The following is a 14,666-nucleotide window of genomic DNA, read 5'->3' on the forward strand; positions in this document are numbered from 1 at the left end:
TTAGATCTGCTCCTGAAACAGAGACAGCTGAAACCCAGGGGTACCCAGCCCACAGCAGGAGTGGGTTTCTAAAAGTCGAGCTCCACAGCATCCCCTCTGGTGCTTCCCAAACCCCATACAAGTGGGGGGAGGGAGCACAGCGATGACTCAAAGCTGATCTACCCCATCTTCCCAGCTATGGAGGTGCATGAAAGCCATCGACTTTCATTCCAAGGAGGATGAGACGGGATGTAGAAGTGACCTAGTTTTTCCCAAGTATTTTTATCCTGAGCATGACCTCCTGCTCATCTCTACTCAACTCCAGGAGCGGGAGTTTCCAGCTCCAGAAGTCCTATCTGGAATTAGAAGAATTCAGGGTTCAGCAGAGGGTAACATCTAGACTTTGTGAGAAAGCATGTTTTTTTAAGAAGCTTCTGTGGAAAGCCCCTTGTACACTCAGCCTTCAGTTTTTAAGCTTTCACAACTTTGACCATGGAGATTTTCAAAACTTTATTTTATATTGAAGTGGCTCAGACCCTGAGCTGCCCTCAGCTGAATGGGTGCAGCTCCCAGGGAAATTATCACTGAAGCGGAGGATACAGGCTGTTGTGTCTTTTCCTTTCCGTGCTGTTACAAAGAACATGCTTATTCAGCCTTTTTACAGACTGGCTATTTCTACTTATTCAGCTTTTGCCATGTTCCTCATTATTTATGGATTCCTTTTTCTCTTGAATTGCTTTTCTTCAAGATTCTGGTTAAAATTCATGTGGCTTCAGCATAACCATGTTTTTCACTAAAGCCTTATCAGTGGCTTATCAGTGTTACCAATGTCTGCTTTTTCAATGTTATCACTAAAAACTTACCAGTATTACTAATGTCTGCTTTTGTAGTTTCTTTTTTATATTAAATAAATCTATGTGACCCTAGCTTTTTCACAATATCTTCCCTTTTTTTAGTGCCAGCAGCTCAAAGTACACTATCATGGTCAATAGAATTCAATATGTCTGTCTTTTGAGATGAGACAGGCTATAGGAGAAAATCTTTGTTATTCAGATTGTGGAAGATCTGGATGTTTCCCATTTTGCCAAGTGGTGTCTTCTTCACTTGTATCTGGGGGAAGAGGGAGAGCCTGCCACCGCAAGCTCTTTTAAGGCAGAAGGTTTCTTTCTCTTTTGTGTTTGTACAGCCTCTGGCACAGTGTGACAAGGGTGTGCCATCTTATAATAAGCACAATTAATATTTAACAAGAAAGCTGCAGAGAACGGGACATGAAAAGCACCGTCTCCACCTGGGCTTAGCGTGGCCATCCAGGCTGGTCCCTGTGCCAGGCTGGTGAGCTCCTGCCCAAACAGCCGGTACCACCCGATGGCAATAACCAGACGTGGGCTGTGCTGCTGGCTGCAGACCTGCTCATCCTCTCACCAGGTCTGCTCCCTCCCCACATCCCACTTCCACGGCCACGTCTCCTGGTGGCTGAGGGCTGAAGGCAAACCCAAACCTGTTCCATCCCTGCAGGTGCTGGGACACGCGACCTCCTTCCGTGAGCGCGTGTACTTCCCTTTTCCACTGATTTTGCAATTAGTGATGGTGTGTTTAATCAATTGTTTTATTAACTTGGGGCTTATTTGCCCAGAGATATTTTGGGATTCCTACTCCGCTTTTAATTCACACCCTTCTTTAGTCCAAATTAGCTTTCAAGTGTGGACAAGCCCTGTACTCCTCTGAGGGAGGTTAAGCTGTTAGTAAACAGGAGCGGGAGTGTTTCCAGGCACACTCGGCACAGAACCGTAAGGACAATGCCGTGTCTGAAACGTTGTGGCGGCACAGTGTGCTGGGAACCCCTGCCTCGTGCTGCGGGACGGTTACAGCACAGAGGAGGGACCAAAGCAACACCAAGCAGAAGATGCTGGAGCAGTTGCTAAACAAATGGGTTTAGTTTTGAAGCTCCCTGGCGATGAGTTGCTGTCTGAAAAGAGCTTCTTGTGGCAGAGGTGAGCACTTGCCCACACACGTTGGGACTGAACGGCTGCCTTTGGCCACCGGCTTATTTGGAGGCAGACAGGAGGCGTTTGTCTCTGCCTGCACACAATTTGTGAAAGATGATCGCTATTTTTGCTGCAACATACCACATTTTCTTGCATTATCTCTAGATCACAGGATCAATGTGTTTTGCTTTTCCATTTTGCCCTTCCTTATTCTGTCGCAATTTAGGTTTTGTAAATCTACTGCAGTGACAAGGTTTTCTTGGATTAGTTTTCTAAGCAGATTGTGTTGTTCTGCAGGAGGGAAATGGTTGGGTTTATTATAGGTGGAGCTGACGGTTACACCTATGCCTGAGACAGTTGCTCAATACTTTCCACTGTAAAACCCTGTTTTAATTACTTTTAAGGTTGCAAAACTTTTGCCAGTAAGGCAAATTTTTCCATGCCATCTCCTTGAAAAGGTAACTGCTCTGTCCCCTCATTGCCAACACAGGAGGGAGACAAATACGGAGCTAGATTCTTCTCCCTGTCCAGTTTTGAGGTTTTGTGATTTTAGATTGCTCGAGAGTGTCCTTGCATAGTTAATAATTGTCAACTAGCCTTGTTTTTGCTAAGCATGGGCATTTAGCCCGTGGAGAGATTAGCCTGGGAGAAGGATTTTATGGCAGGCTCAGAATGCGCGTGCCTCACATTAAGACTGAAAAAGCTACACAAGTTCAGTATTCCTTGGTCATCTAACCAGTGGATTTCTCTTTCTACCATCCTTTTGGAGAACTCTGCCAGGTTTTTTTAAACAAAGGCCTGTTTAGTCAGCAAATAATTTAAATGTATGCTTACTTTCTCTTTGTGGGCCTTCGCTTAAAAGCTGCAGTAGAAATAATTCTGTGCTTCATGTTGAGCCTATAATGTTGAGCAGTCCAGAAGTGGGTTGCTGAATTAGGGCTTACTGGGGAAAAAAAACATCACTCTTCTAGGCAAATCAGGAAAATCTTAAAACCAGATCTGGAGTGATACAAATAATCCTCTACTCCCAAATATTTGTATTGCCTAAAGATGAGGCAAACAGCACCTGCCTTGCAACTTCACCTGGGTGAATGCAGGGGCAAAATAACACGTGGGTTTAGCAAGACTGGATCCAGAAAGACTGACAGACATCCTCAGAGCCAGCTGTGCCCACCCCAAAATCCCAATCCGTGTGAGAAATTCTCAGTGGAGATTTCATTTAAAACCTTACATTTGTGCCAAACCAAGAAGTATTACAATTGTTAATTTGTTCTTGTATATTGTCAGCGTGTGGCTGATGGCCAGGAGCTGTCAGCTCATTTAGGGGTGAGTAATACTCCAGAATCAACAGACAGTGTGCCAGGTAAACTGTTTGGGGAGGGCAGGAGGGAGCCATGCAGCAAAGGAGTGGTTCATATTTTTGCCGCTGTGCCTCTGAAAACAGGCTTTATACAAGGGAGGAATAAACCCCATCACGATGTGGCCCTTTGCCGTCATTGCTACCTGTGACCACCACCCTTCCTCGCAAGGCTGCTTTGGTGCTTGCAGCAGATAACCAGTAATGAAATGGGTGTCCCTGGCGCTACGCCTGCAGCTGGACTCTGGTCTGTAGCAGGAACCCTTGTGCGCTGCCAAAACCTGGGTTACCCCCTGGAGATGCAGCCACCCCCAGGACGGGTCCATCCCTGCTGTTGTTCTGGTGGCAGAGGTCCAGTGTATCCATGATTTCCCCCACTGGCCTGCAGCCATTCCCCTGTCAAAAACAATTTGCATCCACCTCTGATGAACAAGTTCCATACTACAGAATTAACATGCTAATTCCTTTATTTGCTTTGCATGGAGAAGTGTATCAATGGCAGGAGAAAATAACTTTGAGGGGAAATATTTCTGTGACTCATCTCCCTCCTTTACTCCCAACCATTATTCAGAACCCAGCTCCTCACTCCAGAATGGTTTTCCTTCATTCTTGCACTGGACCCTCCTGACATGCCACACAATTCCCTGCTTAAGAGGACAAGGTCTTCCTCAGCGATGGTATCACTGGGTTGTTTTTTCTTACTGTATGAGATGTCACCCAAACTTCACCCTCAGGATGGGCGCTTGTCACTGCCGTGGCCAATCTCCCGAAGCACCTCACCCTGTGCATGCTTTACAATCTATTTTCTTATTTTTTTTCTCCTTTTAAAGTGGTTGCTGGGTCCACTGAGACTTCATTTGATTCTTAGCTTGCAGATATGAAAAGGGAGAGAAGGAAACAAGACATTTCAGTAGAGAACAGTTTCAAACCTCTGATCATGGAAGAAGTGTAAGTGTATGTGAAGGAAAACACCTTGCAGACTCTGAAATTACAAACTAAAGAGCGGGACGGGTGTAATCTGAGAGAAATAAGTCAAATTAATTTTCAACTCCTGACTCACAGTTTTGATACTTGCAAACAGTCCCGACCGCTCCAGCATGCCAGGAACGTCTCTGAACGGGTCATTACAAACTTGCCTCTGGTCACCTGCCGTGTATGAGCAAATGCAAGTCCAGGGCGAGAGAAATAGAGGCACCTGGCAGCTTCTCTCCCAGCAGGCCAGGGCGCTAACCCGGCAGCTGCCAGCCCACGGCTTTGCTGGCCCTTTCACCGGGCTTTGCAGGCGTTCCCCAACCCGCCCAGCGCAGCGGCGCCGGCCGCGGGAGGGACCCGGGCTGCCGCAGGTAGCTGGGTGAAAGGAATGGCCTGAAAAGCGAACTGCTGCGGCCCGTGGCCAGCGGGTGACACGTCCCAAAGATTGCGACAACATAAAAAAACCCAACCAAACAAAAAAGCCCCCAAACCCCACAACTAAAAATCCCTGGGCTGAATTCGTGCCGCTGCACAGCTCGGCCCCGCCCCGAGCCGCAGCCCCGCGCTGAGACAAGCACCGACATGCAGGAGAGCCCTTCTCCTCTCCCCGCGGCCAGGAGGACATTTCGTGCTACATGGGTTATGGTGAGCCAAGCTCACGCTCCGAAGCCAATTTACAGTATAAGGGCTCCTCACAGCGCAAGAACCCGTAGTGGCTACAGTACGATCGTATCCATCGGTGTAGCGGGGACTACACCGTCCCGTCTGAAAGCGCCAGGTGAGGCCCCACAGAGCAGCGGGGGATCCCGGTGCCGCCTATATTTGCATAGTCCCGCCCCCCAGCGCGCTATTGGCCAGCGCTGGCCACAGCAGTAGTGCGTCCCGGGCCGTTGAGGTTCGGCTCTTAATTAGCATCCGCCCCGCCTCCGGGCGAGTGGGTGGGGAGCTGGTTCGTCGCTTCGGCGACGGCGGGGCGCGGCCGCGCTCTACGATTGGCGCAGCGGCGCGTCACTCCGCCGCGGCGAAGGCCGCACTTCCGCCTCGGTGTCAGCGGTGCCGGGCGGGGGGGTGTTGCGGCGGGGCCGTCGCGGGAGCGCGGTGCCAGGTAATGCCGCCGTGTCTGCCCCGGGGCGCGCCGCCCCGCTTGGCCCTCCCCGCCGAGCCGCTCCCCTCAGGGGGCTCGGCTTCCCCCACCTGCCGCAGCGGCGCCCCGCTGAGGGAAGGGCGGCAGCGCCTCCCCCAGCCCCGCCCGGGCCTGGTGCGGCCCAGCCCGGCGCGGGGGTCCCTCCCAGGTGGGCCGCTACGGCTCTCCTCAGCGCCGGCGGGAGCGCGGCGGGGGACCCGGCGGGGCACCGGCCGTCAGTGGGCCGGGGCAGCGCGGCTCGCCCGGCGCTGCGCTCTCTTCCCCGGCGGACGCGGGGTTCGTGACCCGCACGCTCGCTTTCTCAGGGCACTGAGAGCTGCAGGCCCGCGCTGCTGAGCCGGGAGCGCGTTGGGTGGCAGTGATGTGCCCCGGCCCGGGGGCGGTGGGGGCGGCAGCGCTGGGGGTGCCCGGGCCGGGGGGCACAGCCGCCCTCTCAGGCGCAGGGCCCTTCCCTGCGGGCCGGCCCGGGGGCGGGGGTGAAGGACGCCGCGGTGCACAGCGCGGGGCGCGGGCCGGCGGAGCGCTGTTATCCCGGTGCAGGGATTCTTCTGGGTTCATCCCATCTCCTGATGGATTTTGGAGCTGGGTGCTTCAGCAAGGGGCTCTGCTGACACCCGCTTCCCGAGGTGAATGTGTTGAGCTCAGCTCCGGCGCGATGAGCCTCAAGGGGCCCTTAGGCTACAGCTGAGGTGCAGTGCGCAGTTAGGATTTATTTGAGTTTGGCTTTTTTAAAATTTTATTTATTCTTCAGTTACCTACTCAATGTTTCTCTTACAGAGCTCCTGAAAGGGAGACAAGCAAGATGGGAAAAATAGCAGGAAAAAAGGCTTTTTTTTAAATAACATGCCACCAGAACTTCTGCATGGTAACAAAGGTATAAATTATGTTGCCATTTTTTAAATTTGGGTATTAGTCATGTCTGTGCTGTCTGTATGTTTGGATTCAGGACTTCTTTTGGAGTGGTTTGTTACGCTGCAGCACTTGCAGGCCAGAATTTCAGATGCGGGTTCAAAATTGCCTTCTGTTTTCGATGTCTGCCATAGCCTTGTGTTTCCTCTCAGAAGTATCTGCCAAAGCATGTTGAATGCAAGCAGATATTGCTTTCATTTACTGTGAATGTTCTCAAAATATATAGCCATCATATATGATTTCAAAAAGGAAAAGTAAAAACGAGGCATCAGATCTGTAGTGTAGATTAGCCTTACTGTACTACTCTTCTCATAGTGTTGCCTTTTTCAAAGCTTGTGTGTGCAAGAAAAAATAAATCTGTTCCATTCTAACTTAACATTCCAAAGTTCTGTAACTCCACGTTCATGTTAACATCTGGGGACAACCACATATATGTCAGCTTAACAGACTTTATACCACTGTGCTCTGGGACCTCACAAACCTCAGGGCAATTTCTGGAAGCAGTGACTTGGGTAACTTCCAAGCATAAAGCACTGCGCCGTGGGATGGAAGTAGGAGAACTGGCTAAACTGGCATGGAAGCATGATATTCTGAGCGGTGATTTTCCCCTAACTAACCCCCTGGGTTTTCAGTTACTGTAAACATGGCTTTTCTTAAAATAGTTGTCAAGTCATACAAATGTTTGACCACGTGACAGAAAGTTGAGGGCAATCTAGGATAAGATCAGGAGCGATCTTAATGTTGCTTTCCTGAACCAACAGCACCTCTAACTTCAGGGAGTGCTTGAAAGGAAACACTGAGACATCTGCTGTCCAGGAATAAATATGCCATTTTTCTCCAAAACTAGCTTTTCAGCTATGCCAATATGATCTTCTATACAGAAGACAAAAATTCAAAGTAGAAAATGATGATTAGACAGCAAACTCTGTGCCTAGTTGTTGAAGTGCCTCTATGCGAGTAGTTGAAGGCTAGATCAGTTAAAGGTTTCAGGTGATGCAATACTGAAAAACAGTGTGGTACAGGTAGTTGGTTGTTTGCTAACTTGTCTGCAAATGTACGTGATTTGGTGACTGATCATGGAGGGTGATTTTCACTGTTGGATGGTTTCTTTAAATGTATTTTAATACTGTTACTGCTTTCTATGATCCATACTAGCTTAAGCTGACAGGACTTGTGATTGAAACTGGTATTTCTTTCAGTCTTTCTTCTTGTGAATTCTACTGTGTAAACTTCACACATGCTGACCTAGAACAAAGGTGGAAAGCTTAGCTTTCTGTTATTTTAATGTTGGCTGGAAAACATACCAGTCAGGCTTTTTTGCTTTGATAAGGCTATATTTTTAGATCACTGTTTGTAGTGCCAGTCAGATGATTCTCTTTTTTGTTGTTGTTGCTGTTGTTTGGAAGCGAGTTTCGCATGCAGGTATGCTGAATTTTTAAGCAGATAATTCATTCACTTTGGTATTTGAAGTAACTTGTCCTTGAACGATGCAATATTACATCATGCTACTTGATAACTAGAACTTTTGTTCAGTAGTTGGCGTTTTCTAGTCTTTCACTCAGCATCAGTTTTGTCACCTGAGTCACGAAGATGCAAAAAATGTCTGTATTTCATGCTAATACGATGTTTTTAAAATACTTAGTGTTTAGTCTGGTCTCCGTGAAATAACTGCAATGTTTGGTTCTCTTACATTTTTTGGAAGAAATGCACAAAATCAGAAGCTCAAAGAATATGCGTTAAATACAGAGAGCTTAACGTCTTGAATACTTTTGCTGAGTTGGAATATGTAACTGATCACAGGGGCATCTTCACTTAGCAGAATAAATTGGAAAGTGAGAGAATGAACAAGTTCTGCCACTTTGGAAGATACGAGATTTTGATGTTTCCTGTTGCAAAAAAATACAGGTTATACGTTACATCAATTATTTTATGGGTTTTATTATTTTATGGAGTAGACCACTATAGAACTTGGAATTAAAGAATACATTATCTCAGTCCTTGAATTCTTGATAATTACTATGCAGAAGAATGTATGATGATGTAATTATTTACTTTGTATTCTTAAAGGCTTATAATAGCATGTTGCATGAGAGCAGTAAGCAATTAGAATGTGTCATATGTGGCTTACCATTACTTTCAGTTATACTCTTCAGAAATTTATTGTTCATTCAGTGCACAAAGATAATGTCTTAATTTTCAGGATCAGTAAGTTACAAGAATAGACTAAGCTTACTTAAACTTCATTTTATTATTATGTTTTTAATACACTTACAATTGGAAATTCATTTGCTGGTCTAGACAGATCCTTTAGATTACTTCAGTATATTTTATTACGCACATAATTTAATGAGACAGATTTTTAGTAAATTACAGCAGCCCTCCATTCAGAAAATGCAGGAGGCTGGACAGGGCTGTCTTCCTGTGGTTGTTTATAAATCCAGTGGGAAGGTGCACAAAAGGTGAATTGTCCCTGCAGCTGAAGAAATAACGTCTAGACCCTTTAATCTTGGCCCTCTTGGTTTTATGGTCCAAACCTTAAACTGTATATTGCTCTATTGGACACGTAATATCTGTGCTTGGCGTTAGACTGAATGGAAACCTTGACCTGTGGCATTCCTGTTTGAGTTTGATTCCTTCGCTGTTTAGTTCTAGATGAGACGAGGCTTGTGGCTGTTGGGATGCTATGAACCTCTGGGGTATTACAAAGCAGTTTGCATGCTTATGATGCTTGTCAGGAAATGTGTTTTTCTGAATGGTAACTTCATTATAGTTTTGCTAGCATTATTTTTACTCTCTGGAGTTTTTTGTGGGTGGCTTTTTTTTTTTTTTAGGGCTCCCAAAAGAATCCATTAATATATTTCATTGGGTTTTGATTCTAGTGGTAGTTCAAAGTAATGATGATGTGGAAAGTTTGAAGACGGTAAGTGTTTGAATTCTGAGGTGTCTGTGGTTCCCATTACTCTAGGCCAAACCAGCTCTGGCCACTGAGGTGGCAGAGGCTGATGTAGCCTCTCTTCCCTACAACGTCTCAGTGCAATCAAGTGAGAACGAGAATCCTTTTAATAACTCAATTATAAAAACTTGTACATGCTAAGGCTACAAAGAAGTTAACTCACTTGCCTGTTTAGAATGGTCCATTTAGCAGCATGTTTGTTTACTGGATGAAATGAGAACTTTCTTAGAAGAACAGAACAACTGCCCCATACAGGTGTTCTCTCTAGGTTTTGTACAGATAAGTGAAACTCTTGAAGGGTTATTTAATAGTGAAACAAAAATGCCTTCTGTCTTCAGGCATGCAAATAACTTTATTTACATGGTCTTATTTTGTCTTAAACATGGTTTGAAGTGCTGTGCATTTTATTATCCAAGTGGGTTAATGTTACTGAGCACGTAGCTAGGTGGATTCTTTATTAAAACTGAACTCTAAATGGAATTATTTGTCCTGTCTTGAGAAATCAGTGTTTTTTGGTTCTAGGGGTTTTTTTCCCTCCCAAATTTCCTGACAACAGCAAACACAGTAACACCCTTATACTGGAATCCATGATACACGGATAAAGCTACACATGTAGCTTTAAAGGAAATTCAACCATAGCAGAAACTCTGACTTACCATAAATTTGCAAAAGCTTTAGAATGACCTCAATAGTCTGCTAGCTGTATGCATGAGCTCGTGCTCGAGAATTCAAGTGTGTGAGGAATTGGTATAAAAATACGGTGTCTTATGCTGCAGGGCTTTGCACTAGGTTAGTCAGCTGTTGTCCTCTTGCTTTATTTGCAATATGATTGTTATCATCATTGTTTGAGAGTCCATGAAAGCAATTTCTAGGATACCTTGTACAGAATAAATGTAAAACTACACCTGCCTAAAGAGAACAGTCTACAGAGACAAAACTTAAGAAGTGCCTTTGAGTAGGAAAATCTGTAAACTTAAACCTGTAACTATTTTTACTGTTCTAGGGGTTTTCTCCAGGGGTGTTACATGCTTTATTTGTCTTCACGTGCATGAACTTACATGATCAATTTGTAAGGGTGGCTACATTATGATGAGAAATACTCAACCATACTTAATTTTACCTTCTAAGTAAGGTTTGGTTTAAAGATAAGTGTTCATAAATGCTTAATTATGTATCTACTGACACTTGTGTCCAGAGCCAGTGTTCTTGGAGTTACTGATTGCTTCCCACCTTGACTCTTAAACACAAGATAAAACAAATCCTCAGGGAACAACTAAGAAGTAACTAGTCTTACAATACAGTATTGAATTACTTTTTTTTTTTAAACAGTGTGCCTAGAAATGAGCTGGTTTATCAGTCGTGATCAAACGTAGCATTATGCACCGTGGGTGGAGAAGTCATATAAAACAGAATTTTTTGTTCTTTTACAGTTGTGGGCAATCAAACAGTTTTCAAGGGAAGGCTACAAAGTCCAAAGAATGCTGTACCAGATGCTCTCAGGTGGAAAAATGTCTCAAATATTGATGTACTGTTAAGAAAAGAGAACATTTACAGAATTGTGTGGTAATTTCAGTGAAGTGTTTTGCATCAGAAAATAATAACCTGCTGAAATCAAGTTTCCTTGGTCTTTTTGTTTGTTTGTTAGGTTTGGTAGAAGTTCTGCGAGCTGGTATCCTTGGCTGTAGAACAGAATTTTTGGCTGAAGTGAAACTAGGGATAGCCATCAGTTCCGTAGGTAATTGAGCACTATACTGTGAAGGTATTTTCTGTCCAGTTTCATCTTTACAATTTTTATCTTCAATAAATAATACTTCTGATATCAGCACTGTAGCTTTGTTCCGGGGGTAATACTTAGTGTGTGGGACAATTATTGTGGCTTGTTCTGATGCAGAAACAAACTGTGTAGCCAGATTTCTAGCGTTTCAGTTGGCTCTAATTCCTGTGAAACATCACCAAAATCTGTATTTCTGAGAGAACAGAATGTGATTTTTTCCTGCCATAAATCTGTTTGGCTCATGTTCAAAGCTAAACTTTCAGTTGTTCAGTTTGCTGCCACCATTGTTTCAAGCGCTTTAAAAATAAGTTCAGCTAAACTATCAGCTTAGGATGCTTTGGTGCCTTGGTTCTGTTATGGGTTGACCCCAGCAGGCAGCTGAGCCCCACGCAGCTTCCCCTCTCTGTGGGATGTGGGAAAGAATCTCAAGGGTGAAAGCAGGAAAACTTGGAGTTAGAGACAGTTCAATGATTAAAGGCAGGTCAAAAAGCCAAATAGAAATAAAGAAAAACAAGACATGCAAAAGCTATCAGCTGACCCGTGTCCAGCCAGTCCCCAAGCAACTGCAACCCCTCCAAAACTCCCTTCCAGTTTTATTGTTGAGTGTGACGGTATATAATAGGGAATATCCCTTCTGTCAGCTGGGATCAGCGGTCCCGACTGCGTTGCCTCCCACCCCTGGCCTACTCGCTGCGGTGGCAGAGTGAGAAAGGGAGAAAGCCTTGATGCTGTGTGAGCACTCTTCAGCAGTAAAACATGGGTGTGTGTTATTAACACTGCTTTGGTCACCAGTCCAAAGCACGGCACCATATGGGCTGCTAGAAAGGAAATTAGCGCCATCCCAGCAGGACCCAGTATGGGTACTCAGCTGTCCCCAGGGCATTTAATAACTCCTTGCTACATTAAGGCCTGTAATAGGGGTAGCTGCAGTCTTCAAAGAGATGGAAAAGTGACAGTGGGCCAGGTCTTCAGCTGATGCTCTTCACTCAGCCTTGCTGTGCTTTATGACGCTTGAGATGGAAGTTGCACTTCTCTTACTGTGGGTGCAGAGTGAGTTTCCTTTTGCCAAGACATCTTGGTGGAAGATGCTATTATATTCAAACTTTCGAGTAAGAAACAAATCTAACTTGGTAAATAAAATCTGGATTCTGCCATCTGTGTAGCTGTTCTCTGGTTGAAGAGATTTTAAGTGCATAATAATTATAGCAGGTATCTAAATTGCCAATTACATTGACTTCTTGGCTAATTTTTATAGACATTTTAGATTCAGTGTTGTTGGTAACCTAATTTCATGACTCAATTAAGATTCATCCTTGCTGAATATTTAGAGATGAAACACTGCAGTTTTATGCTTTCAGGAGATGTGTATGAAGCAAAACCACATTAATATTTATCCTGTAGTTCAAGCTATTTATTTTTGCCCCTTGAAGTACTACACCTATGTTTTATTTCAGCTGGCAACTAAAGGAAAGATGGGATTGGCTCTTACTCCACCAGTCATGCTGTAGACTGTTGAGGTTTCTGTTCTTCTTTTAACTTATATATTATTTTTAGTGGTAATATGAAGGTTGTGTATATTTGATCTTCCACTGACTCTTTTGGAGTCTCTTTCTGGACAGAAGGTGCTTCCCAAACTAATGAAATGTTGCTCTTTGTTAACATATGCTGTTAAAGGGATTAAACAGAGAGAGCTTAGAATGACTTTTGCCTTGTATTGAGCTAACTTTAAATTCTGTCAATAGTATTTCTGTTAAATTGAGCTTGTGCCCTTGTGACTCATTAAGGAAAAGCAAAAACTTGAAAACTGAGTGTCTTTTCAGAGTTTGTGAGATTTGCTCCTTCTCTTCCTCCCCCTGGCAATACTTGTGCAGTATTTTTATCATTTCAGATTTGACAGAAAGTTTTCTTATTTCTGTGTGTGTGTGAGGAAGGCCTCAAATGACTTTTTTCCTTTTTTTTTCCTTTTTTTTTTTTTTTTTTTTGTTCTCCTTGCTTGCTTGCAAGTATTCTCTTTTCAAGTTAATAGACTTAATTTGTTTTAAAATTTGCTACAGAAGTGCACATCCAACAAAAACCTTGTTAGGCATGTGAAAAAGCTGATGAATGTGCTAGTTCATTAATTCTTTGGTGGCACTCTAATTCCAGTGTATTGCACTTCTAACACCCTACCTGCTCATGCTGGTGAACCTCTGTTTATCATGACTGCTTACTTTTTCCGTACTTGGCTTTACTTAAATGCTCCTTGATCTCACGAGTGGACTTCTTGTCTGTATAATGAACATGACCTAGTATTTTATATATGTCTCATAGAGATAGAACATGTGTTTTCAGAGTGAAAACAGGATTTGTAAAGGTAGAAGGATGGTGTATACAAAGCAGTGGCTTTCCAGAATTGCTGCTTGATGTTTCAGGTCTGGAAGAATAAGACACTGCAGCTGTAGTCAGGCAGACAGACTTCAAACCCGATCTTGCTGAACCGCATTCCAGTCAAATTAGCTACTCTAGCTGTAAATGCTTCCCTTTCTATAGAAATGTAAATGTTTCTTCAAGGAGGAGCAACTTGTGGTTAACCAGCTGGGTCTTTGTAGAGGGTTAACAGAAGAACAAGTTAGTATGGAGTAACTAGTTCTGTTGAATAAACTTAAGTCATAGTAATTGCATGTTTAACCTCTTAAAGGTTGTTTTGAAGAGATACTAGTGTTTGGGGTTCTTTAATTGGTGCAGAAGTTCTGAGGATCCAGGATCTTAGTGACACAATCATAACCTTTTTTTTTTTTTTTTTTTTTTTTTTTTTTTTTTTTTTTTTTTTTTTTTCTGTTGAGGAATGGAATTTGAGAAGGAGCAAGCATACGTGGTGACAAATTTGAGGGATTACTAACCTATCCAGATAAAAGATGTAGGAAATTTCAGCTTTTTGTGCTTCGTAGAGCTGTAAGCAAGTGAAATGATGTTATGGATTACCATTACAGGTCATCTCTGCAGCTTCATCTGGCATATAGGTGTGGAGGACAGCTGCCAGAAAGCAGCCTTCAACAGCGCAGCAGGTGGCAGATCTCCACACCTTTGGTTTCAGAGAGAAACTATGAAGGAACCTCTTTTTACAAGAAGTGCATGCATCTCTTCTCATGCAGATGCTAACATGCATGTCACAGAATGCATCGAGCAAATTAGATACTTCATGAAGTGATTTGGAAAGTCTTGCACATTTGTTGCCCTGGTTTTAAAAATAAACTCAAGTGGGAGGAAATGGCTTAAAATAGGTGGGAACTGTGCAAAGTCTGGGAGAGATCTTACTGATACCGTATGGGTGCAAGCATTCCCTGTACCCTCCACTGCTTTGAGCTCCTACAGGACCCTCCAATCTGCACAGAGTTAAGCTTTTGAAAGCAAAGCGTGCTATCAGAAGCCAGATCACCTGGTACATGTCACTGTTGAGTTACAGGTTGGACGCAGTGCTTGACGGAACACTTTGTTTGACATTATTCATAACCAGCTGATTGAGGTACGACTTTGTTCTTCCTTTGTCATGGGACCTCAGCTGTTGCTGTAGTGTAGGTGGTATGAATAGTTACATTCTCTGCATCAAGGCTGTG

General features: G+C 44.1%; 1 protein-coding gene across 3 annotated transcripts in view; it reads left to right on the top strand.

Annotated features, from left to right (window-relative positions):
• The first annotated feature begins 5,252 nt into the window (after positions 1 to 5,252).
• OSBPL2 (oxysterol binding protein like 2) overlaps positions 5,253 to 14,666 on the top strand; it is a 39,207-nt gene continuing 29,793 nt past the window's right edge. The window contains exons 1-2 of one of the 3 annotated variants that reach the window (XM_056354136.1): positions 5,257 to 5,398; positions 6,215 to 6,311. The gene's annotated coding sequence lies outside the window, so the exon portion shown is untranslated. Of the gene's footprint in view, positions 5,399 to 5,694; positions 5,714 to 6,214; positions 6,312 to 14,666 lie in introns of those variants that run through there. The other 2 variants (XM_056354137.1, XM_056354138.1) reach the window with 2 other exon arrangements.

The sequence above is a fragment of the Falco biarmicus genome, chromosome 10, assembly GCF_023638135.1.
Source record: "Falco biarmicus isolate bFalBia1 chromosome 10, bFalBia1.pri, whole genome shotgun sequence".
Classification (NCBI taxonomy): Eukaryota; Metazoa; Chordata; class Aves; order Falconiformes; family Falconidae; genus Falco; species Falco biarmicus.